General features: G+C 44.3%; 1 protein-coding gene across 8 annotated transcripts in view; it reads left to right on the forward strand.

Moving 5' to 3' along the window:
• SLC4A10 (solute carrier family 4 member 10) overlaps positions 1-23,250 on the forward strand; it is a 360,367-nt gene that overhangs the window by 209,052 nt on the left and 128,065 nt on the right. The window lies entirely within an intron of this gene.

Genomic DNA, 23,250 nt, shown 5'->3' on the forward strand with positions numbered 1-23,250 from the left:
CCCACACCAAATGTATTGAAAAGGGGAAGAAAAGTGGGTACTCCCATATGTGTGTTTTGACATATGCCCTCATGCATACATCTGGATGACAACTAACTGGGGACTTGGGAGAGAGGAAAAAGCTAGCAAAACAAACCGCTCATACTAAATGGAAACCATATCATAGTGTAGCACAAAAGAATATTTTTAGTTCATTGGGGAAATGTAAGTGCCAGTGTAATTTTAGGTTGCAAACTAGTCATTACGAGATCCTTTATTTTAGACTGAATTTTAAATTATCTGTGCGGAAAGCTTTGAAGCAGTGTATTACAAGTGGTGAAGCTATAAGTCTGTATAAAAGAAGTTGATTTACTCAAATCTTTCACAGTCATATATACCAGGGATGAAAAAGCAGAAAGATAAGAGTGTGTTTCTTAAATTCAGTAGGAAAATAGAGGATTAAGAATTGAAGAATTAATATTGATGAAGAAAAATGGATGAGCTGACTTGGTTTGGAATGTATTTGTTACCACAAGAGCATATAGTGTATATATAGATACACTTAAAATGGATTTGTATGGATTTGTATATTTCAAATCTATGAAAAACATGCATTATTAATACAAATGTATTTGCTTTTTACCATGATTAATATTTTAAGGCATAGTAAGAGAAATATTTTTTCAAACAACCTTTCTTTAAAAAATAGAGTTCAAAGTTGTTTAAAATGTTTTAAAGAAAGAACTTCTGCATACATAATGTTGTATATTTTTAATAGATAAACACTGAAAGCTTATGTTAACTAAGAGGCCACATTTTCAAAAGTGGTCAGGACCCAACAGCTCCCAGTCAGTTTCCTAATTTCATTTAGGTGCATAAATGGGAGCTAGATTTGCTGAAAAGTTTGCCCAGGCCCTTCCACCCCAAAACATCTAGCTTTGTGTCCTTTCCTATATCACAAGTAAAAAAATAGAGTTTTAGTTTTATCCTTACACCCTTTGATGTGCACATCACAAAATGCCACTCTTTGGCACAATTCAGCATAAGTGACAGTGAGTCTCTGTTCTGCAGAGGCAAAAGAGTGGAATAGCAATCCAGATTAGGCATATTACATGTGGCTACCTTTCTCCTGATGCCTAAGGAATCTGTGTCAAACCTCTGATTTTAGGGGAAATCCTCTTATGCTAAAGTCATTCTCCTAATTATAAGTGGTGTTGCCTAGATTACTCAGGGTATGTCTACACTACGAAATTAGGTCGAATTTATGGAAGTCAATTTTTTAGAAATTGATTTTATACAGTCGATTGTGTGTGTCCCCACTTAAGACCATTAAGTCGGTGGAGTGCATCCACAGTACTGAGGCTAGCATCGACTTCCGGAGTGTTGCACTGTGGGTAGCTATCCCACAGTTCCCGCAGTCTCCGCTGCCTATTGGAATTCTGGGTTGAGATCCCAATGCCTGAAGGGGCAAAAACATTGTCGCGCGTGGTTCTGGGTACATGTCGTCAGGCCCCACCCCCATGAAAGCAGCAGCAGACAATCGTTTTGGCCTTTTTTCCTGGGTTACCGTGCAGATGCCATACCACGGCAAGCATGGAACCCACTCAGCTCATCGTCATCGTACGTATCCTGGGTGCTGGCAGACATGGTACTGCACTGCTACAGAGCAACAGCTCATTGCCTTGTGGCAGCAGACAGTGCAGTACAACTGGTAGTCGTCGTCATCTCCTGGGTGCTCTTGGCCGACCTCAGTGAGGTCAGTCGGGGCGCCTGGGAAGACATGGGTGCTCCTGGCAGACCTCAGTGAGGTCTGTCAGGGGTGCCTGGACATAAATGGGAGTGACTCCAGGTCATTCTCTTCTTAAGTTTCGTCTCATGGAGATTCAGTCTGCCTGGAAACAATGAAGGCTACAGTTGTACTGCACTGTCTGGTGGCGAGCACCCAGGAGATGATGATGGCTAGCAGTCATACTGCCCCATCTGTTGCCAGGCTACCCCTTGCTCTCCCCTCTCTCCCTCTGTGAAAGCAACAGCCGACAATAGTTTCCCTTCTTTTTCCATGCGGGCACCATATTGCTGTCAGCATTGTCATCCACCCGCCGCTTCCGCTGCCACTCCGCTGCTCTCCTGCTCTCCTGCAGATGCCATACCACGGCAAGAATGGAGCCCGCTCAGATCACTTTGGCAGTTTTGAGCATTGTAAACACCACGCGCATTATCCAGCAGTATATGCAGAACCAGAACCTACAAAAGCAGGTGAGGAAGTGATGGCAGCGTGGTGACGAGAGTGATGAGGACATGGACACAGACTTCTCTCAAAGTACAGGCTCCGGCAATTTGGACATCATGGTGGTAATGGGGCAGGTTCATGATGTGGAACGCTGATTCTGGGCCTGGGAAACAAGCACAGACTGGTGGGACTACATAGTGTTGCAGGTCTGGGACGATTCCCAGTGGCTGCGAAACTTTCGCATGTGTAAGGGCACTTTCATGGAACTTTGTGACTTACTTTCCCCTGCCCTGAAGCGCAAGAATATCAAGATGAGAGCAGCCCTCACAGTTCACAAGCGAGTGGCAACAGCTGCCTGGAAGCTTGCAATGCCAGACAGCTACTGGTCAGTCGGGAATCAATTTGGAGTGGGCAAATCCACTGTGGGGGCTGCTGTGATCCAAGTAGCCGACACAATCACTAAGCTGCTGCTATTAAGGATAGTGACTCTGGGAAATGTGCAGGACATAGTGGATGGATTAGCTGCAATGGGATTCCCTAACTGTGGTGGGGTGATAGACGGAACCCATATCCCTATCTTGGCACCGGACCACCAAGGCAGTGAGTACATAAACCGCAAGGGGTACTTTTCAATAGTGCTGCAAACACTGGTGGATCACAAGGGACGTTTCAGCGACATCAACGTGGGATGGCCGGGAAAGGTACATGACGCTCGCATCTTCAGGAACTCTGGTCTGTTTCAACAGCTGCAGCAAGGGACTTTCTTCCCAGACCAGAAAATAACTGTTGGGGATGTTGAAATGCCTATAGTTATCCTTGGGGACCCAACCTACCCCTTGTTCCCATGGCTTATGAAGCCACACACAGGCAGCCTGGACAGTAGTCAGGAGCTGTTCAACTACAGGCTGAGCAAGTGCAGAATGGTGGTAGAATGTGCATTTGGATGTTTAAAAGTGCGCTAGCGCAGTTTACTGACTCGGTTAGACCTCAGTGAAAACAATATTCCCATTGTTATTACAGCTTGCTGTGCACTCCACAATATCTGTGAGAGTAAGGGGGAGACGTTTATGGTGGGGTGGGAGGTTGAGGCAAATCGCCTGGCCGCTGATTACGCGCAGCCAGACACCAGGGCGGTTAGAAGAGTACAGGAGGGCGCAGTGTGCATCAGAGAAGCTTTGAAAACCAGTTTCATGACTGGCCAGGCTACGGTGTGAAAGTTCTGTTTGTTTCTCCTTGATGAAAACCCGCCCCCTTGGTTCACTCTACTTCCATGTAAGCCAACCACCCTCCCCTCCCCACTTCAATCACCACTTGCAGAGGCAATAAAGTCATTGTTGTTTCAAATTCATGCATTCTTTATTAATTCATCACACAAATAGGGGGATAACTGCCAAGGTAGCCCGGGAGGGGTGGGAGAGGAGGGAAGGACAAGGCCACACTGCACTTTAAAACTTACTGAATGCGAGCTTTCTGTTGCTTGGGCAGTCCTCTGGGGGTGGAGTGCTTGGGTGCCCAAAGGCCCCCCCACCTTGTTCTTGGGCGACTGGGTGAGGAGGCTATGGAACTTGGGGAGGAGGGCAGTTGGTTACACAGGGGCTGTAGTGGTGGTCTGTGTGCCTGCCTTTCCTGCAGCTCAACCATATGCCGGAGCATATCAGCTTGATCTTCCAGTAGCCTCAGCATTGCCTCCTACCTTCTGTCAGCAAGCTGATGCCACCTGTCATCTTCAACCCGCCACCTGTCCTCACGTTCATATTGTGCTTTTCTGGACTCTGACATTGCTTGCCTCCACACATTCTGCTGGGATCTTTCGGTGTGGAAGGACTGCATGAGCTCAGAGAACATTTCATCGTGAGTGCTTTTTTTTGCTTTCTAATCTTTGCTAGCCTCTGGGCCGGAGATGAGTGTTGAAACATTTGCAGCTGTGGAAGGGAAAAAAAGGGAGAGTAGTAGTTAAAAAGACACATTTTAGAGAACAATGTGTAGACTCTTTCACGGTGAACCTTGCTGTTAACATTACATAGCACATGTGCTTTCGGTACAAGGTCGCATTTTGCCTCTTATATTGAGGGTCTGCCGGTTTGGTGTGAAAGATCACACATGCAGGGCCGGGTAACAGAATTCGGCTTGCAGACAGCCATGGTAAGTCACGGTCTTTTGGCTTCATAACATGTGGGAATGGTTTCAAACAGCAGCACCCTCATTTCCCTTACCAAGCAGCCATTGGGTTGGCCATTTAAAATGTGTTGGCAATTTAAAAGGAGGGGCTGAGGTTTTTGGGTTAACATGCAGCAGAAACCCAACTAACCCCCCCCCCCACACACACACACAATTCTCTGGGATGATCACTTCACCCCTCCCGCCACCACGTGGCTAACAGTGGGGAAGATTTCTGTTCAGCCACAGGCACGCAGCCCAGCAGGAATGGCCGCCCTCGCCCCCACATCCCAGAGAATTGGGTGATCGCTTCACCCCTCCCCCACAGCATGGATAACAGCAGGGAATATTTCTTTTCAGCCACAGGCACACAGCCTAGAAGGAACGGCCACCTTTGAATGTCCCCTTAATAAAATTACCCTACTTCAACCAGGTGACCATGAGGAGTGACCATCCAGGAGAGCTTTATGGAGATGTCCCTAGAGGATTTCTGCTCTATATCTCCAGACACGTTAACAACTTTTCCAGTAGCTGTACTGGCCGCGAATGCACACCAAGTCTTCAGAGCAAATTAATCATTAAACACGCTTGCTTTTAAACCATGTATTATATTTACAAAGGTATACTCACCAGAGGTTCCTTCTCCGCCTGGCGGGTCTGGGACCCCGCCTTGGGTGGGTTCGGGGGGTACTGGCTCCAGGTCCAGGGTGAGAAACAGTTCCTGGCTCTCGGGGAAAATGGTTTCTCCGCTTGCTTGCTGTGCACTATCTTCAACCTCCTCCTCCTCCTCATCATCATCTTCCTCTTCCCCAAAATGCGCATCCCTGTTGCGTGATAATCCATTGATGGAGTCAAAGCACAGAGGTGGGGTAGTGGTGGCTGCACCCCCTAGAATGGCATGCAGCTCACCATAGAAGTGGCATGTCTGGGGCTCTGACCCCGAGTGGCCGTTTGCCTCTCTGGTTTTTTGGTAGGCTTGCCTAAGCTCCTTAAGTTTCATATGGCACTGCTGCAGGTCCCTGTTATAGCCTCTGTCCTTCGTGCCCTTGGAGATTTTTTTCAAATGTTTGGGCATTTCGTCTTTTGGAACGGAGTTCTGATAGTAAGGATTTGTCTCCCCATACAGCGATCAGATCCTGTAACTCCCGTTTGGTCCATGCTGGAGCTCTTTTGCAATTCTGGGACTCAGTCATGGTCACCTCTGCTGTTGAGATCTGCACTCACCTGCAGCTTGCCATGCTGGCCAAACAGGAAATGAGATTCAAAAGTTTGCAGGCCTTTTCCTGTCTACCTGGCCAGTGCATCTGAGTCGAGAGTGCTGTCCAGAGTGGTCACAATGGAGCACTCTGGGATAGCTCCCGGGGGGCCAATACTGCCGAGTTGTGACCACACTACCCCAAATTCGACCTGGCAAGGTTGATTTCAGTGTTAAGTCCCTCTTTGGGAGAGGAGTACAGAAATCGATTTTAAAAGCCCTTTAAGTTGAAAAAAATGGCTTCGTCGTGTGGACGAGTGCAGGGTTAAATCGATCTAATGCTGCTAAATTCAACCTAAACTCGTAGTGTAGACCAGGGCTCAGTAAAAGAGGGGCTCATTTCTGTCACAATGTGCTGTATACTGTGGTATATAACTGCAACATGCGCTCCCTGGGAGGCCCCAGCAGGAATGCTAGCTGCGCCAGCTCTCCTTCATTCTAAGCAATTTTGTGACCGTTTTATCACCTATTCCAGTAATAGCTGTTCTAATTTTCTACCTTCCACAAGCTCTTTTTTTATTAGTAAAGAAGAACTTTTCATATTTCTTCCTGGTGAGAAAAAGTAGGGAGACCTACTTAGTACTGTGCAATTATGGAGGATGGAGATAAAACCAGAGCAAAAAGTGATGATAGGACAAATGAATCAAAGCATGGAAGAGGATAATTTTCAGTCTGCAATGAAGTACAACACAAAAGAAAATATTTTCATACAGCCTCTTTCTTAAAAAATTATCATGGTGCTTCACAGACAATTAAAACCTATATATGAAATTGCAAGAAAATGATGTACTATTGGTTACAGTGTACATCATATACATAGCATGAGTGGGGAAGAAGGGGAAGCTTCAGATTCCAAAGTTTGAAACTTTGTCTATATTTATATATTTTTTCATTAATTTCCTAACTTTTATTAAGTTTTGACAAAAAGTAATACCATACATGTAGAGAAGATTTCTATGTGAGAAATTAATAGACATATGCTAATTACATTCATCATGTGCCTATGCAATTGATCATGTACCTACATCCATATCACCTGCCAAAAATCTATCCTACTCATCCAGGAGTTCCAAAATTTTTACCCTGTGTGTCCGCATTTTGAGACCTACTGTGACCCCAACAAAGCAACACAGTGACCAAGGAATCCAAGGAATGTACACATTAAGTATGTTACTAAATATTCTCTATTGTGACTTGTGCTTCCGCATTGTGACACAGCTTCTCAAAATCTAGCGGTGTGGTAGAAATTGCACACCTAATCTCTGATGTGACATCAACAGTAGATGGATACCAAGACTTGATGGATGTAAGTGCGCTGAATCCAGCTTCACACAAATACAAATGGAACCCTGAGTTTCAAGGCATGTGTTGAGAGTGCAGGATATTCATTCTTGACAATGAACCAGAACCTGGGAGAGAAAGTTGGGCATATGTTCCTCTCAAGAATCAATTTCAGGAAATTTTGGTGAGCTGTTCGATGTCAGCTGTTGGCAAATCCATAGCATCAGGCTTGCACTGAAAGGAGTTTTGCACCCCACCCTACTTTGTCACCTCCAAGTTGGGGGAAAAGGATGTAAACCGTTCCTCCAGCCAGCTGAGATGCTCAGCCATCACCTGTGTGGGAGGCTGGATAATTTCATTTTCAGCTAGGAACTTGCAAAGCTATGGGAAGGATTCATAGACTTTAAGGTCAAAGGGACCGTCGTGATCATCTAGTCTGAACTCCTGCATACTGCACATTCATAGTTTGTCCTCAATAGATTATTCTTCCAGAGAACAAATTTTCTTCATGAATTCTATGTTTTGATCACTCAGGTTAAGGATATGGATGTACTTTCCTTGCAGACCTGAATTCAATTCATTCCGTTTCCCAAATACATCTATGCCTGAGGCAAGAAGGCACATCCTCCTTTGATCACATAGAAAACCCGCAGATTCACTCTTTTTGCAGTCCATTGCATAGGCATGCAGCTCAGCTCTCAGTTAAAATAATAGTCCCAGTATTTTCCCTCTTGAGAGCCAATGAGCTTCAGTGTTGAAGAACAGTACTTCATGATCTCATCCCTTTTCTTCACACAGTTTTGCAAACAGACTTGGGCAAAGAGGCTGAATCTCAATGTAGTTCACAATAGAAGAGACCTGTTGCAAAAATTCTTCTGGCTTTAGACCCAGTGCTTTAGATGCCAGTTGTTCTCTATGATTCATGCAGTGAGTCCACACAGCAGATGGAGCAACTTTCTTTATCAAGGTATCCAGGCCTTCTTTGTGGCCTGCCACAGATGGAGTGCCATCGTGCAAAAGCCCAGCATGCAATCACCTGGTAGATTTTTGTCTTGCATGTAGTGCATTGAACATTTCTTGTGCCATATTGTGTCCAGGAAGAGGGAGACAGAACAGAATGTCTTCGAGAATTGCACCTTCCCATGTGAATTTAACAAAAGTCAAGAAAGGTGCATCACAAACCTCAGTGCTCACATCAACTTGAAGAGCAAAAGCATCTGTGTTTTTCAGATGCTCCACTAGTGTTTTCCAGATCTGCTGCTGTGTGACATAGCAGGCATTGTGGCCTTTCTTCATTCTTGACCAAAACACTGGTAAAGCCATAACCAAAGAGAGCCTTGTCATATTTGTAGCATGTTTCTTAGAGTCTTGTTTTTCATTCATAACTACATCACTAGACTCACTGCTGGAGGTTAAAGATGATACTTTGTGTAAAAATGAGTCCATGGTGCAAGGTCGTGCTGTGCGGAGGCTGCCATTTTGTAGATCAAAATGGTGGTCTCCTGGTGTGGAGTTTGTGGAGCAGCCCAAACACGTTCAGGGGCAGATGGCATCATCTCCCATGGTGAATATTGTCTGTTGGACCCATGACCCCATCTGTTGAAATGGGGTCACAACCCACAGTTTGGGAACCTATGCACTTTTAAGTCTTTTGAGCAGTTTTTTTTAGCAGCTGCATTTTAAAAAACTCAATCTGACACAAAAACATTTCTTCCTTCTCCAACTAAATGTGGAATCTTCCCCACAAATTACCCTTCCCAAAGCCAAGGCCACACAAGATTCATGCCTGGGTCAGAGATAGCTTTCCCATATGTAAAAATGCCATAACTTTAAAGTCCAATATTTCATTTCCCTGAAGGGCTAAAAAGCCAGGACCTTTTGTACCATTCGGATTAGTTTCCTAGACTAACAATGGGTCCTAACACTCTCTTCTAGCCCTGGAAGATGCTGAGATATCTGACTTTAAAGTGGTCCTGTTTTTTAACTCTAGAAAAGCATTTTAAGTAGTTTTTAAGTGTTTATTTTTAATTTTTGCCTTTCATCTGAACCTGTTAGAACTGGACCTTTGGGTTGGATTGTCAATGGTTTTTAGGTGCCTAATGATGCAGGCAGGCACCTAGTGGATTTTCAAAAGCCTCTCAGTGCCTAACCTACTAATGCACTTTCAACCCCCTGCCCCCCACTAGGCTCCTATCCATCTCTTTAGGCAGCTTTGAAAATCTGGCCTTGGGTACTTTAAAGCACCTGGGACTATACAGGGAGAGATATAAGAAATAGTCCCAGTGCATATTTTTGTATCTTGAAAACATTACTAATACATCTTCTCTGTAACACATCTGTCATATAGAAAATTCTGGTGAAACGTACCAGAGATTTTGGAAATGTACCATAAAAATTCTGGTGAAATGTACCATAAGAGTCTTTTTGGTGTTAATTTGGGATGATCCACATAACTCACTCATGAGTAATGTGACCATTATAAACTCATGCTGATAAAACTACCTCACACCATTGTATGTTCCCTAGGTACATGTATGTGCTAATATTTCCAAAAATTAAAATAAAAACACAGCTGAGTTGCATAAAGTGTTCCCCAGATCCAAAAGTCATCAGCAACTCTTCATGCGTAAGAATGAGTGAGTGCTGGCACAACAATACCATCTGGCAGCACCAAGAATATTAAGAAGGATTTCATAAAGTTAGAGTCGGCAAAGATCACATTGGAACTTCACTGTGGCAGGTAATCCCCCTGTACTGGGGATGGTGCAGTCATGCTGCCACAGCAAGAAGTTCAGGAGGCACAGAGTCTCCCAGAGCAACTAGGGATGCTCTGCTTGTTGGTGTGGAGGGAAATGGGACTATGGTTGAGCCACTCTAATGAATATGATTAGTGCTGCAGAGCCCTTGGGCTCCATGATCACAATGTCACAATGGTGCCCAAGTGGGGTGCACGGGGAGGAGAACACTCCAATGCCCTGTCCCTCCTCTGCATGTCTGTTCAGTCACTGGGCACATTCTGGCCCATAAGAGCAAACCGGCCACTTAGGGGGCAATTTCACCTATGCTCTCCTAACTTCTGACTCATTCTGAATTAAATAAGCATCGAGAGATGATCAGCACCCTCAACCGCACCCATTTTCTTTAAAAGCATTCCTCCTTAACAGAAGGTGGGGCTGTATTCTCTGGAATGAAAGTGTTGTATCTTTGTGGGAGCAGTTTTAGGAAGAAATCACTTGAGACGCAGAGAGCTGTAGACCTTGAAAAGCAGCCATTTATTGCCACACACTGAACTAACCAACAACCAGCCAAAACTGGATGGGCTATCCCCTAATAATCTAACTCAGTTGCCATAGCAACAACAAGATTCTATTACTATGACAACCAAATACACAACAGGAAGGATAGGGAGTGTTCAACTAGCAGGTGCAAGAAGAAAGATATAGAAAAATAGGTTTTATGAGACTGAATGATAAAGCACAGTGCTCTGAAGTATGTCAGAAAAATAAATGAGGACTTTTGTGATGAGAACAAATTAGCAAATGTTTTGAAGCAATCTGGTGTGAAAGAAGGAATTATTAAAGTCTAAGATGCAAAAGGTGAACAATAGAGACATTGGAATAAATGAAGGTCTGAACTACTCAGAGACAAGCAGAACACTTCAATCTGTTCAACAACTAACCAAACACAAGACAGGTGGCATTATTCTAATCTGAATATGCAAGTATAATTTATGTGGGTTTTTTTTCAGCTGTGAAGCTGATTACTCACCCTAAAGAAATTTTATTAACACATATATTCATCTTAGCATACATACAAAATATTTGTCTTTTGTGTAAGCTCTATGGCCAGAAGTGAACAAGCTCTCTACTCCCTGTATTGGGGGAAAAGTTAAAAGTGCTCCTGTACAGAGCACTGCTGCATGAGCAGAAGGACAACAGACTCAATGTCTTTAAACTGAGAACTATCGTGACCACCTACCCAGAAATTCTTCACTTTATTAAGAACGTAAGAATGACCATACTGGGTCAGACCAGTGTGTCTCCATCCAGGTTTTAATACAAAACATTTTGATGAATGGAAGAACTGCATTTCTTTCTCCTTCTGGCTCCTCACGTACAACCTCCACCTTTACACCAATCTTATTTTTCTCTGGGACTCTAACATGCACTCTGAAAACAACTTGTTTCAAGTCTTCCTTTTTCATCCCCTCAGATTGGCTAGCCTCACAGCAGTAGATAGAGAGGCCCAGCCCATGATGATCTGGCTGTTGCAGATGCTGTGGTGGTAGGAATATGGGGTAAAACCCCCAGTCATTTATTGTTTATATTCCAGATAGGCCTCTCCCTGAGGCTCTTTGCAGGCTTGGGGGAATCTCAAAGATAGTAAGTGGTCTTGTGTGAGGAGGATGCTGGAAATGGGATTCCTGTTTGTGCTATATGCTATTACGCTGTTTGGAGGTGGGGTGGGGTTAGAATTATATTCCTGGTTTGCATTTGCAGTTTTGTTTGTGCATTGCAGGTGCTACTGTGTTGTCAGAGGGGTTAAGCAAGGAAGGCTACGGGGGGCTTCAAGGATGAGCTGGATAGAGAGCCCCTCTACATCCATTTAGGCTGTGCTGACTCTTGATGATGTTGCACTTAGGAGGGTGACTAGAAGGCAGAAAATAGTTTTATTCAAAAAGGCAAAGGGCAGACCAGTGACATACGCTGTGAAGTTATTCCCCCCTCCCCCAAGTGTTGCAGGAGTGGGAGGGGCTTGCAAGCAATACTGGAGGGGAGAATGGGCGCTCACCTATTCCCTATAAGGTGCAAAACAAAACTGATCAATTTTTTAGTCTTAAGTTCTGTTTTATCTCCCCTGAAAACATGGAGAAAGTGCAGAGAAAAATAGATAGGGGGCTGCAATGATTGTCAACTAGAATGGGTGTTAGAGGGCATTTGTACCTCAGCAGGGAGCGGCGTTGTTTGTACATTACCAGTCATACAAAGTCCATTTATGCCTCATGTAAACTGTGAACAACCACCAAACTTCCTTTCTTGTAACCACTGTCTAAATAAACTGTTGAATTTTGCACAAATGAATTCTTTGTTAGGATTACTGGCCTAGTAGGTGGGTGGGGGCAGATGTGATATCTTGATGTATAGTGATGTTTTTGACATGGTCCTACATGACATTTTCAAAAACAAACCAGGACAATGTGGTCTAGATGAAATTACTATAAGGTAGGTGGTGCAAAAACTGGTTGAAAGACTGTACTCAAAGAGTAATTATCCATGGTTTCCTGTCAATTCAACCTGGGTGGATGTATCTAGTGGGATTCCGCAGGGAGTCTGTCCTGGGTCTGGTACTAGCCAATATTTTCATTTATGATTTAGCTAATGGAATAGAGAGCATGCTTATAAAATTAGCAGATGACACCAAACTGGTTGAGGTTGCAAGCACTTTGGGGGACAGGATTAGAATTCAAAATGACCTCGACAAATTAGATAATTGGTTTGAATTCAACAAGATGAAATTCAATAAAGCAAGTGCAAAGTACTTCACGTAGGAAGGAAAAATCCAGTGCACACTTACAAAATAAGGAAAAGCTGATTACATGGTAGTACTGCTAAAAAGGATCTGGGCATTACACTGTATCATAAATTGAATGTGAGTCAACAATGTGATGCAGTTGCAAAAAATGTTAATATTATTCTGGGGTGTATTAGTAGGAATGTCATATTCAAGATGCAAGATGTAATTGTCCTGCTCTCCTCAGCATTGGTGAGGCCCTAGCTGGAGTACTGTGTCCAAATATGGGCACCACACTTAAGAGAAGATGTAAACAAACTGGAGAGAGTCCAGTGGGCATGTTTAGTCTTAAGAAAAGAAGACTGAGCGGGAACCTTGTAACAGTCTTCAAACATGTGAACAGCCATTAAAAAGAAGGTGATCAGTTGTTCTCAATGTCCACTGTAAGTAGGACAAGAAATAATGGATTTAATCAGCAGCAAAAGAAATTTAGGTTATATATTAGGAAAAACTTTGTGACTGTAAGGATAGTTAAGCTCTGGAACAGTTTTCCGAGAGAGGTTGTGGAATCCCTATCACTGGAGGTTTTAAGAACAGGTTGGACAAACACCTGTCAGGGAAGGTCTAGTTTTACTTGGTTCTAAGTGCAGGGGAATGGACTTGAACTTTCAAAGTCCCTTCCAGACCTACTTTTTATGATTCTGTGTATCCAGAGAGCACCTCCCATGTGTGGGACAACATGGGAGAAACTATCAGGAGAGCGATGGAGGCTGGCATCCGTGGCTGGTAAGAGGTAGGAACTGACACTGTGATAGTGAATAAGAGATGGTAAGTAGGGAGGCGATAGGCCACAAAAGGCCATAAATGTGAAAACAAATAGCTTTTTTGATGCAGTGGAGAAAAGGGAACCAGTGGAGGGATGCTGAGAGGCAGAAAACAGTCAAAGTGATGAGCTAGGGAAAAGATCTATGCAGCAGTATTTTGAATGGTATGAGCGGACTAAGGTGGGATTAATCAAGGGCAGAGATTTCCTGAAAAAGAGGAAGATGCACCAAAAATATGATTTATTAGTTTTTAAATCTCATTATTTCTAAATGAATCTCATAATTTATGAAAGTTTGGAGTTGGCATGTATTATACTCCCAGACCATGGACTCTTTTAAAACTGGAGAGTTGTATTAAACTTAGGATCCAAAAAAATCCCAACAACCCATAAACACAACTTGCGCGAGCCCCACTGTTGGAGAGACTTTCAGGAAAAACACCACACTGTACTGAGACCACACTTGTTCACCGCAGCTGTGTTCTCTTTGACCTCTTCAGCACAGCTCCAATCCTTAAAGGGACCTGATGCAGGCAAATATAGCCTGGCATTTCACCCAGTTCTTAAACACAAATTTCACGTTAAAATAGTCTTACAAACATATTTTAACTTATGAGTGCTACACTCCCCCTTCACAAATGTAATGTCATCCTGATATTTCTGTTAACAAAATATATAATTCAGTTCATCCATCTGACTTATTGTTAGTAGTTCATGAGTTCCACAAACTCATAGCAGTCATTCTCAAGTGTGTCTTTGTCTCTTTCCTTTTTCTATAAGTACTGGTACCAATGGTGGGAACTCCGAAATCTTTCTTCAGTTTATTTCATCAATCAAGCAGTAATTTTCTATGGCAATTATTGTTCCACTATCTGACAGACTAGCCAGTCCTGAACAGTTAACATTCCAAAAAAAGTTTATATGTTATGCAGTGGCGCTGGAACATTTTTAATAGTGGGGGTGCTGAAAGCCAGCCCCCTTATCCCTGTCCACCCCACTCCCACCCCCAGGGCTGAGGCCGGGACCCTGGGCTTGCAGGGCTGGCAGCTGGGAACCCGGGGGTGCTGCAGCACATCCCCTACCCCTAGTTCCCGTGACTATGATATGAAATAACAGTTCCTGTATGAGATCAATGCTATACCATGTAATTCAGAGTCACTGAGCCTATGGCAAGCTATTTAGAAAACAAAAATCTACTAAATAAAACATATTAACTTATCCCAAACTATAAAACACTTGATTGAGAACAATAGCCATATAATAAATCAGGTTTCAGAGTAACAGCCGTGTTAGTCTGTATTCGCAAAAAGAAAAGGAGTACTTGTGGCACCTTAGAGACTAACCAATTTATTTGAGCATGAGCTTTCGTGAGCAGCTCACGAAAGCTCATGCTCAAATAAATTGGTTAGTCTCTAAGGTGCCACAAGTACTCCTTTTCTTTTTATAATAAATCAGTATCACTTCATTTGCCAATGTTACCTCAATCCTGGATACAATACAGGATAAGAAATAGGTACTTGGTATAGCTTGTAACAAACATGGTGACATCCCCCTAGGTGGTGCATTCACCTAGCTCAGCAGTGGGATTTAGACACTGATAATAAGTGTGTCTAAACATTCATATGTTACTGTCTTTTGGGCTCTTTTCTCTCTAGTAAGATGACTTCAAATGTCTGGATTGTTTGGTGATTTGGTCCACTTGTACTCTACTGTTTTCCAGTTCAATTATTCCATTTTGGCATTTGTGTATTTTAACAGCTGGTACAAATATTATAGCAGTTTAATTAGCAGTTTCTCTGTTTTCCTCTGTGGTGCTTTAAAGAATAGTGTTCTATCCAAAGGTAAGAAGTCACTGGGGAGTAAAAGTCTGCAGTGAAGAATTCTTAAGACATCCTTTTTCTCTCTTCTGCTTTTACTTCATACACTGCACTATCCTTTCAAGTACTACAAGGATTTTATCTTAATTTGCCAGGTCACGCTCTCTTAGAAAGATTCCTAACAAGTACTTTATCTCCTGGTCAGAGGACAGCACCATTCACTTTCCAATTACAGTGATTCTTTCTATGATGAGCAGATTTTTGAGATGATTTTGATGCCACTTCATAAGCTTCTTACATATGATATTTGCTTTTTTCAACATAATCTTTATGGTTTCTGGGTGCAGACTCAGAGTTTGTACCTAAAGTAAATACAATGTCAATGGGCAAACATGGTGATAGTTCCATATAAGAAGTAGAAGGGTGAGAATCCGGTAGCCTCACTTTGTGTACCGATATAGGCATAGATTATTAAGAAAGTCTTTCCAGTTTGACTTTTGGTCTTCTGGCAAGGATCTCAACATAGCCAACAGAATTCAGTTCAGCTTTTCTACTCGCCCATTTCCTTGTGAGTGGTATGGGATTGTGTGAGATGTTTCAGTTTTGCACTAGTGTTGTAACTGGAATAAATTATTTTCTAACCCCTCATTTTGGTTTCTTTGGGAAACCAAATTTAAAACCAAAATAATTGAAGACCTTGTTTGCTAAAGTCTTGCTTGATTTGTTACTGGTAGAGTAGGCTTGGACAAATCTAGTGAAGTGATCCACTATGAATAAAATGTATTCATATCCTTCTTTGCATCCTTTTTAGGTGCAAGAAATCTATTGATATAGCTCAAACGGTTTTGCTCTAACTAAATGGAGTTCTGGTAGGTTGGTGATGTTTCTTTTGCTTGTTACATGTACTGACTCTAGTCTCTTAGGGCTTGTCAAGGTTCCTCCCCCACTCTGAACTCTAGGGTACAGATGTGGGGACCTGCATGAAAAAACCCCCTAAGCTTATCTTTACCAGCTTAGGTCAAAACTTCCCCAAGGTACAAAATATTACACCCGTTATCCTTGGAATGGCCGCTACCACCTCCAAACTAATACTGGTTACTGGGGAAGAGCTGTTTGGACACGTCTTTCCCCCCAAAATACTTCCCAAAACCTTGCACCCCACTTCCTGGACAAGGTTTGGTAAAAAGCCTCACCAATTTGCCTAGGTGACTACAGACCCAGACCCTTGGATCTTAAGAACAATGAACAATCCTCCCAACACTTGCACCCCCCCTTTCCTGGGAAATGTTGGATAAAAAGCCTCACCAATTTGCATAGGTGACCACAGACCCAAACCCTTGGATCTGAGAACAATGAAAAAGCATTCAGTTTTTACAAGAAGACTTTTAATAAAAAATAGAAGTAAATAGAAATAAAGAAATCCACCCTGTAAAATCAGGATGGTAGATATCTTACAGGGTAATTAGATTCAAAAAACATAGAGAACCCCTCTAGGCAAAACCTTAAGTTACAAAAAAGATACACAGACAGAAATAGTTATTCTATTCAGCACAATTCTTTTCTCAGCCATTTAAAGAAATCATAATCTAACACATACCTAGCTAGATTACTTACTAAAAGTTCTAAGACTCCATTCCTGTTCTGTCTCTGGCAAGAGCAGCATACAGACAGACACAGACCCTTTGTTCCTCTCCCTCCTCCCAGCTTTTGAAAGTATCTTGTCTCCTCATTGGTCATTTTGGTCAGGTGCCAGCGAGGTTACCTTTAGCTTCTTAACCCTTTACAGGTGAGAGGAGCTTTCCCCTGGCCAGGAGGGATTTCAAAGGGGTTTACCCTTCCCTTTATATTTATGACACGCCCCCCAAATCTCAGCTAGGGTGAAACACTGGCTGGGATTTCTTCCTGGAGCTCTAGGAAAACAGAGTTAATAAGACACATGCATCTCTAAATATACTACCAAGTACATAAAGACTAACAATATTTTCCACATCTCAAGGACGATTTTAACCAGTTGATTCTGGGAAACTTTCACGGGAGAGTGCATCAGCCACTTTGTTAGAAGCTCCTGAGATGTGTTGGATGTCGAAATCAAAATCTTGGAGAGCTAAACTCCACCGAAGAAGTTTTTTGTTAGTTTTTTTGACGGTGTGAAGCCACTTTAGTGCAGCATGGTCGGTTTGCAGGTGGAAACGCCGTCCCCAAACATATGGGCGTAGCTTTTCCAGAGCGTAGACAATGGCATAACATTCTTTTTCAGTGACTGACCAGTTGCTTTCCCTCTCAGACAGTTTTTTGCTGAGAAACACTACAGGGTGGAATTCTTGATCAGGTCCTTTCTGCATTAAAACTGCTCCCACACCACGCTCGGATGCATCTGTGGTTACTAGGAACGGTTTGTCAAAGTCTGGGGCCCTTAGTACAGGGTCAGACATGAGTGTCGCTTTAAGCTTGTTAAAGGCCTTCTGACACTTTCCGGTCCACTGAACAGCATTTGGCTGTTTCTTTTTGGTTAGGTCTGTCAGTGGGGCAGCGATTTGGCTGTAGTGCGGTACAAATCGTCTGTAATAACCGGCCAAGCCTAAGAAGGATTGAACCTGTTTCTTTGACTTTGGGACAGGCCACTTTTGGATAGCATCCACTTTGGCCTGTAGGGGGCTGATAGTTCCTTGACCCACCTGGTGTCCAAGGTAAGTCAGTCTGTTTAGGCCTATTTGACACTTCTTAGCCTTAACAGTTAGTCCTGCCTCCCTTATGCGCTCAAGGACTTTTTGTAGATGTTCCAGGTGGTCTGCCCAGGAATCCGAAAATATGGCCACGTCGTCAAGGTAGGCGACTGCATATTCTCCTAATCCCGCTAGGAGACCATCTACAAGTCTTTGGAAAGTGGCGGGTGCATTTCGCAGCCCGAAAGGGAGTACATTAAATTCATACAGCCCGAGATGTGTGATGAAGGCTGACCTTTCCTTGGCAGATTCATCTAGCGGTACCTGCCAGTACCCCTTGGTTAAGTCCAAGGTAGAGATGAACTGGGCCCGTCCCAGTTTCTCTAATAGTTCATCTGTGCGTGGCATTGGATAGTTGTCTGGGCGAGTTACAGCATTTAGCTTACGGTAGTCCACGCAAAAACGTATTTCCCCATCTGGTTTGGGAACTAGAACCACTGGAGATGCCCATGCACTTTCAGAGGGGCGGATTACACCCATCTGTAACATATCCTGGATCTCCCGTTCTATAGCAGTTTTAGCTTGAGGAGACACCCGGTAAGGTTGAACCCTAATTGGGTGAGCATTACCTGTGTCAATGGAGTGGTATGCCCGTTCAGTCAGTCCTGGGGTGGCTGAGAACGTTGGCGCGTAGCTAGTGCACAGCTCCTGGATCTGCTGTCGCTGCATACGCCCAAGGGTCATGGAGAGGTTCACCTCTTCCACACCACCAGCACATTTCCCTTCGTAGTAAACACCTTCAGGCCACTCAGCGTCGTCTCCTCCCTGGGCTGTAAACTGACAAACCTTTAATTCTCTGGAATAAAAGGGCTTTAGAGAATTAATATGGTACACCTTAGGCTTTCGGTTGGAGGTGGGGAATGCTATGAGATAATTAACAGCTCCCAGGCGCTCCTGGACCGTGAATGGCCCTTCCCACGATGCTTCCATTTTATGGGCCTGGAGCGCCTTTAAGACCATGACCTGGTCTCCTACTTTGAAGGAACGCTCTCTGGCATGTTTATCATACCAGGCTTTTTGCTCTTTTTGAGCATCCTGTAAGTTTTCTCTAGCAAGGGCTAAAGAGGTTCGGAGGGTGTTCTGTAGGTTGGTTACAAAGTCCAGAATGTTAGTTCCTGGAGAAGGTGTAAATCCCTCCCATTGCTGCTTCACCAACTGCAATGGCCCCTTAACCTCACGGCCATATACAAGTTCAAATGGGGAAAACCCTAAACTGGGATGTGGTACAGCTCTGTAGGCAAAGAGCAACTGCTGCAACACTAGGTCCCAATCATTGGAGTGCTCATTTACGAATTTACGTATCATGGCCCCCAAAGTTCCATTAAACTTCTCCACCATGCCATTTGTTTGATGATGGTAAGGAGTGGCAACCAAGTGATTTACCCCATGAGCTTCCCAAAGGTTTTTCATAGTTCCTGCCAGGAAATTAGTCCCTGCATCGGTGAGGATGTCGGAGGGCCAACCTACCCTGGCAAAAATGTCTGCTAGTGCCTGGCACACACTTTTAGCCCTGGTGTTGCTTAGAGCTACTGCTTCCGGCCATCGGGTGGCAAAATCCATGAAAGTCAGTATGTACTGCTTTCCTCTGGGTGTCTTTTTCGGAAAAGGACCCAGAATATCCACAGCTACTCGCTGAAATGGAACTTCAATGATGGGGAGTGGCTGGAGAGGGGCTTTGACCTGGTCTTGGGGTTTTCCCACTCTTTGGCACACCTCACAAGACTGGACATAGGTAGAAACATCCTTGCCCATTCCCTCCCAGTGGAATGACCCCCCCAAACGGTCTTTGGTCCTGTTCACCCCAGCATGGCCACTAGGGTGATCATGGGCTAAGCTCAAGAGCTTGGCCCGGTATTTAGTTGGAACTACCAACTGTCTCTGAGGATGCCAGTCTTCCTGGTGTCCACCAGAAAGAGTTTCCTTGTATAAAAGTCCTCTTTCTATAACAAACCTGGATCGATTAGAAGAGCTGAGAGGCGGTGGGTTGCTCCGTGCCGCTGTCCAAGCTCTCTGGAGGCTTTCATCTGCTTCCTGTTCGGTCTGGAACTGTTCCCTTGATGCTGGAGACATCAGTTCCTCATGGGATTGTGGACCTAGGCTTGGTCCCTCTGGAAGCGATATAGGGGATGGAGCTGTTTCTGTTGACTGTGAACCGCTCTCCGCTGGTGCACTATGTTGGGATTCAGGCTCCGGCTGAGCCTCTTGGGTCGGGTTATCGGCTGCTGCCAGTTCAGGTTCGGTGGGGCCCTCTGGTGTTGAGGTTGCAAGTACTGGATTCAGTGCTGACACGGGGTCTGGTGTTGGTTGTTCGGCTGGTTCCGGTTCTGGGACTGGTTCCGTCTGGGTCTCTGGGACTGGATCCACTACTGCTGTTTCAGACATTGGCCTGGGGTCCAGGTCCATCACCTCTGACTGGGTCCTGATAGAAGTTTCCGGAACAGAGCCAGGCCTCACGGCTTGTTTAGCCTGGCTGCGGGTGACCATTCCCACCCTCTTGGCCTGCTTCACATGATTGGCCAAGTCTTCCCCCAACAGCATGGGGATGGGATAATCATCATAGACTGCAAAAGTCCACATTCCTGACCAGCCCTTGTACTGGACAGGCAACTTGGCTGTAGGCAAATTGAAAGAGTTGGACTTGAAGGGTTGAATCGTCACTTGGATCTCTGGGTTGATTAAATTGGGGTCCACTAAGGAAGCATGGATAGCTGACACTTGTGCTCCGGTGTCCCTCCACGCGGTGACCTTCTTCCCGCCCACACTCACAGTTTCCCTCCGCTCCAAGGGTATCTGGGAGGTATCTGGGCCTGTGGACCTCTGGTGTGATTCCGGTGCAATGAACTGTAATCTGTTGGGGTTCTTGGGGCAGTTGGCCTTTACATGCCCCAGCTCGTTACACTTAAAACATCGTCCAGCTGACGGGTCACTGGGGCGAGGAGGGTTGCTGGAGAACGGGGTGGTGGGACGATAAGGGGTCTGGAGGGTTCTTTGGGAGGTAGGTGGGGCTTTGGGCGGCCCCCGGTAATAGGGTGTGGTCTGGGGTGGTCCCTTCTGGTCTCCACTCCAACTGCGACCAGTTTTCTTCTTCTCTGCCACCTCCACCCATCTGGCTCCAATCTCTCCTGCCTCAATTACAGTTTTGGGTTTCCCATCTAGGATGTATCTTTCTATTTCCTCAGGAACACCCTCTAAGAATTGTTCCATTTGCATTAGGAAGGGCAAATTTACTGGAGATTCAACACTTGCTCCTGATATCCAGGCATCCCAATGTTTCACAATGTGGTAGGCATGTCGGGTAAATGACATGTCTGGTTTCCACCTTAGGGCTCTGAACCTCCGACAAGACTGCTCGGGTGTTATCCCCATTCTGACTCTTGCCTTGGATTTAAACAGTTCATACTTGTTCATGTGTTCTTTAGGCATTTCAGCTGCCACCTCAGCTAAGGGTCCACTGAGCTGCGGCCTCAGCTCTACCATGTATTGGTCAGTAGAGATGTTGTACCCAAGGCAGGCCCTTTCGAAGTTCTCTAAGAAGGCCTCAGTATCATCACCTGCCTTGTAGGTGGGGAACTTTCTGGGATGGGAAGTGGTACCTGGAGAAGGATTGCTAGGGTTTGTTGGTATATTCTGCTGGGCCTTTATCTTCTCCACCTCCTCCACATGCTTCCTCTCTTTTTCCTTCTCCTCCAGTTCTTTGGCCCTTGCTTCCATTTCTTTGTCCCTTGCTTCCATTTCCCTCTTGTGGGCAGCCTCTTGGTGTTGTTCTGCCTCCCTTTCTTGTTCCTTCTTCAGCTGCATGAGTTCTATCTGTCTTTCATGTTCCCTTTGTCTTTCCTCAGCCTGAAATTTGGCTAATTCGAGCTGTAGTCGAGCCGCGGATTTTGCCATTCTAACCTCTCTGTTTTTACTAACTTTACACCCGAGGTTTAGAAATAAACAAACAAAACTTGGCTGTAAAATTTTGCTGTGCTGCAATAGAATACCTATTCTCTGATAGTGATTGTCAGCCTACAGAAAAAGACAATTCCCTTGTCTCTGCTCTGGGCCCAAATTAAAGCAAAAAACCTCCAACTGCTTGGAAACCTGCTTACCCAGCCCAAAGAAAAAGCAAATGGGTAGAACACACACCCCCTATTTACTTTTAGGAAGAAAAGAAAAAAAAAAACCACTGGGTTGGAAGACTGAATTTCCCTGCAGGAGTTAAGTACCCTGCCTCCAGGCAAAGAAAACCTGCAATTCACAAGATAATCCCCTTTTGTCTCTGCTTGGCCACAAAGCAGAGAGAAACCAAGCTGCTTTCAGTTTCAAAGCTGCTTTCTGGACTTTCTTTCCAAAGAAAAAAAAATTTCCTTTTTAAAATCTGTATTTCTAGTACAAAAAATCTCAACTGGATCTCAGATGATTTCAGGTTAATCCCACCACTGTGCCACCATGTCAAGGTTCCTCCCCCACTCTGAACTCTAGGGTACAGATGTGGGGACCTGCATGAAAAAACCCCCTAAGCTTATCTTTACCAGCTTAGGTCAAAACTTCCCCAAGGTACAAAATATTACACCCGTTATCCTTGGAATGGCCGCTACCACCACCAAACTAATACTGGTTACTGGGGAAGAGCTGTTTGGACACGTCTTTCCCCCCAAAATACTTCCCAAAACCTTGCACCCCACTTCCTGGACAAGGTTTGGTAAAAAGCCTCACCAATTTGCCTAGGTGACTACAGACCCAGACCCTTGGATCTTAAGAACAATGAACAATCCTCCCAACACTTGCACCCCCCCTTTCCTGGGAAATGTTGGATAAAAAGCCTCACCAATTTGCATAGGTGACCACAGACCCAAACCCTTGGATCTGAGAACAATGAAAAAGCATTCAGTTTTTACAAGAAGACTTTTAATAAAAAATAGAAGTAAATAGAAATAAAGAAATCCACCCTGTAAAATCAGGATGGTAGATATCTTACAGGGTAATTAGATTCAAAAAACATAGAGAACCCCTCTAGGCAAAACCTTAAGTTACAAAAAAGATACACAGACAGAAATAGTTATTCTATTCAGCACAATTCTTTTCTCAGCCATTTAAAGAAATCATAATCTAACACATACCTAGCTAGATTACTTACTAAAAGTTCTAAGACTCCATTCCTGTTCTGTCTCTGGCAAGAGCAGCATACAGACAGACACAGACCCTTTGTTCCTCTCCCTCCTCCCAGCTTTTGAAAGTATCTTGTCTCCTCATTGGTCATTTTGGTCAGGTGCCAGCGAGGTTACCTTTAGCTTCTTAACCCTTTACAGGTGAGAGGAGCTTTCCCCTGGCCAGGAGGGATTTCAAAGGGGTTTACCCTTCCCTTTATATTTATGACAGGGCTTGTCTTCACTGCAGTGTTAGCTTGAGTTGTCTCCACTAGACTTAACTTCTCTTGAGTAGGCCTGTGGAGAGAAATTTGGGGCCCCAGTACATCATGTTTGCTAGGACCC

Source organism: Caretta caretta, chromosome 11, assembly GCF_965140235.1.
Source record: "Caretta caretta isolate rCarCar2 chromosome 11, rCarCar1.hap1, whole genome shotgun sequence".
Lineage (NCBI taxonomy): Eukaryota > Metazoa > Chordata > Testudines > Cheloniidae > Caretta > Caretta caretta.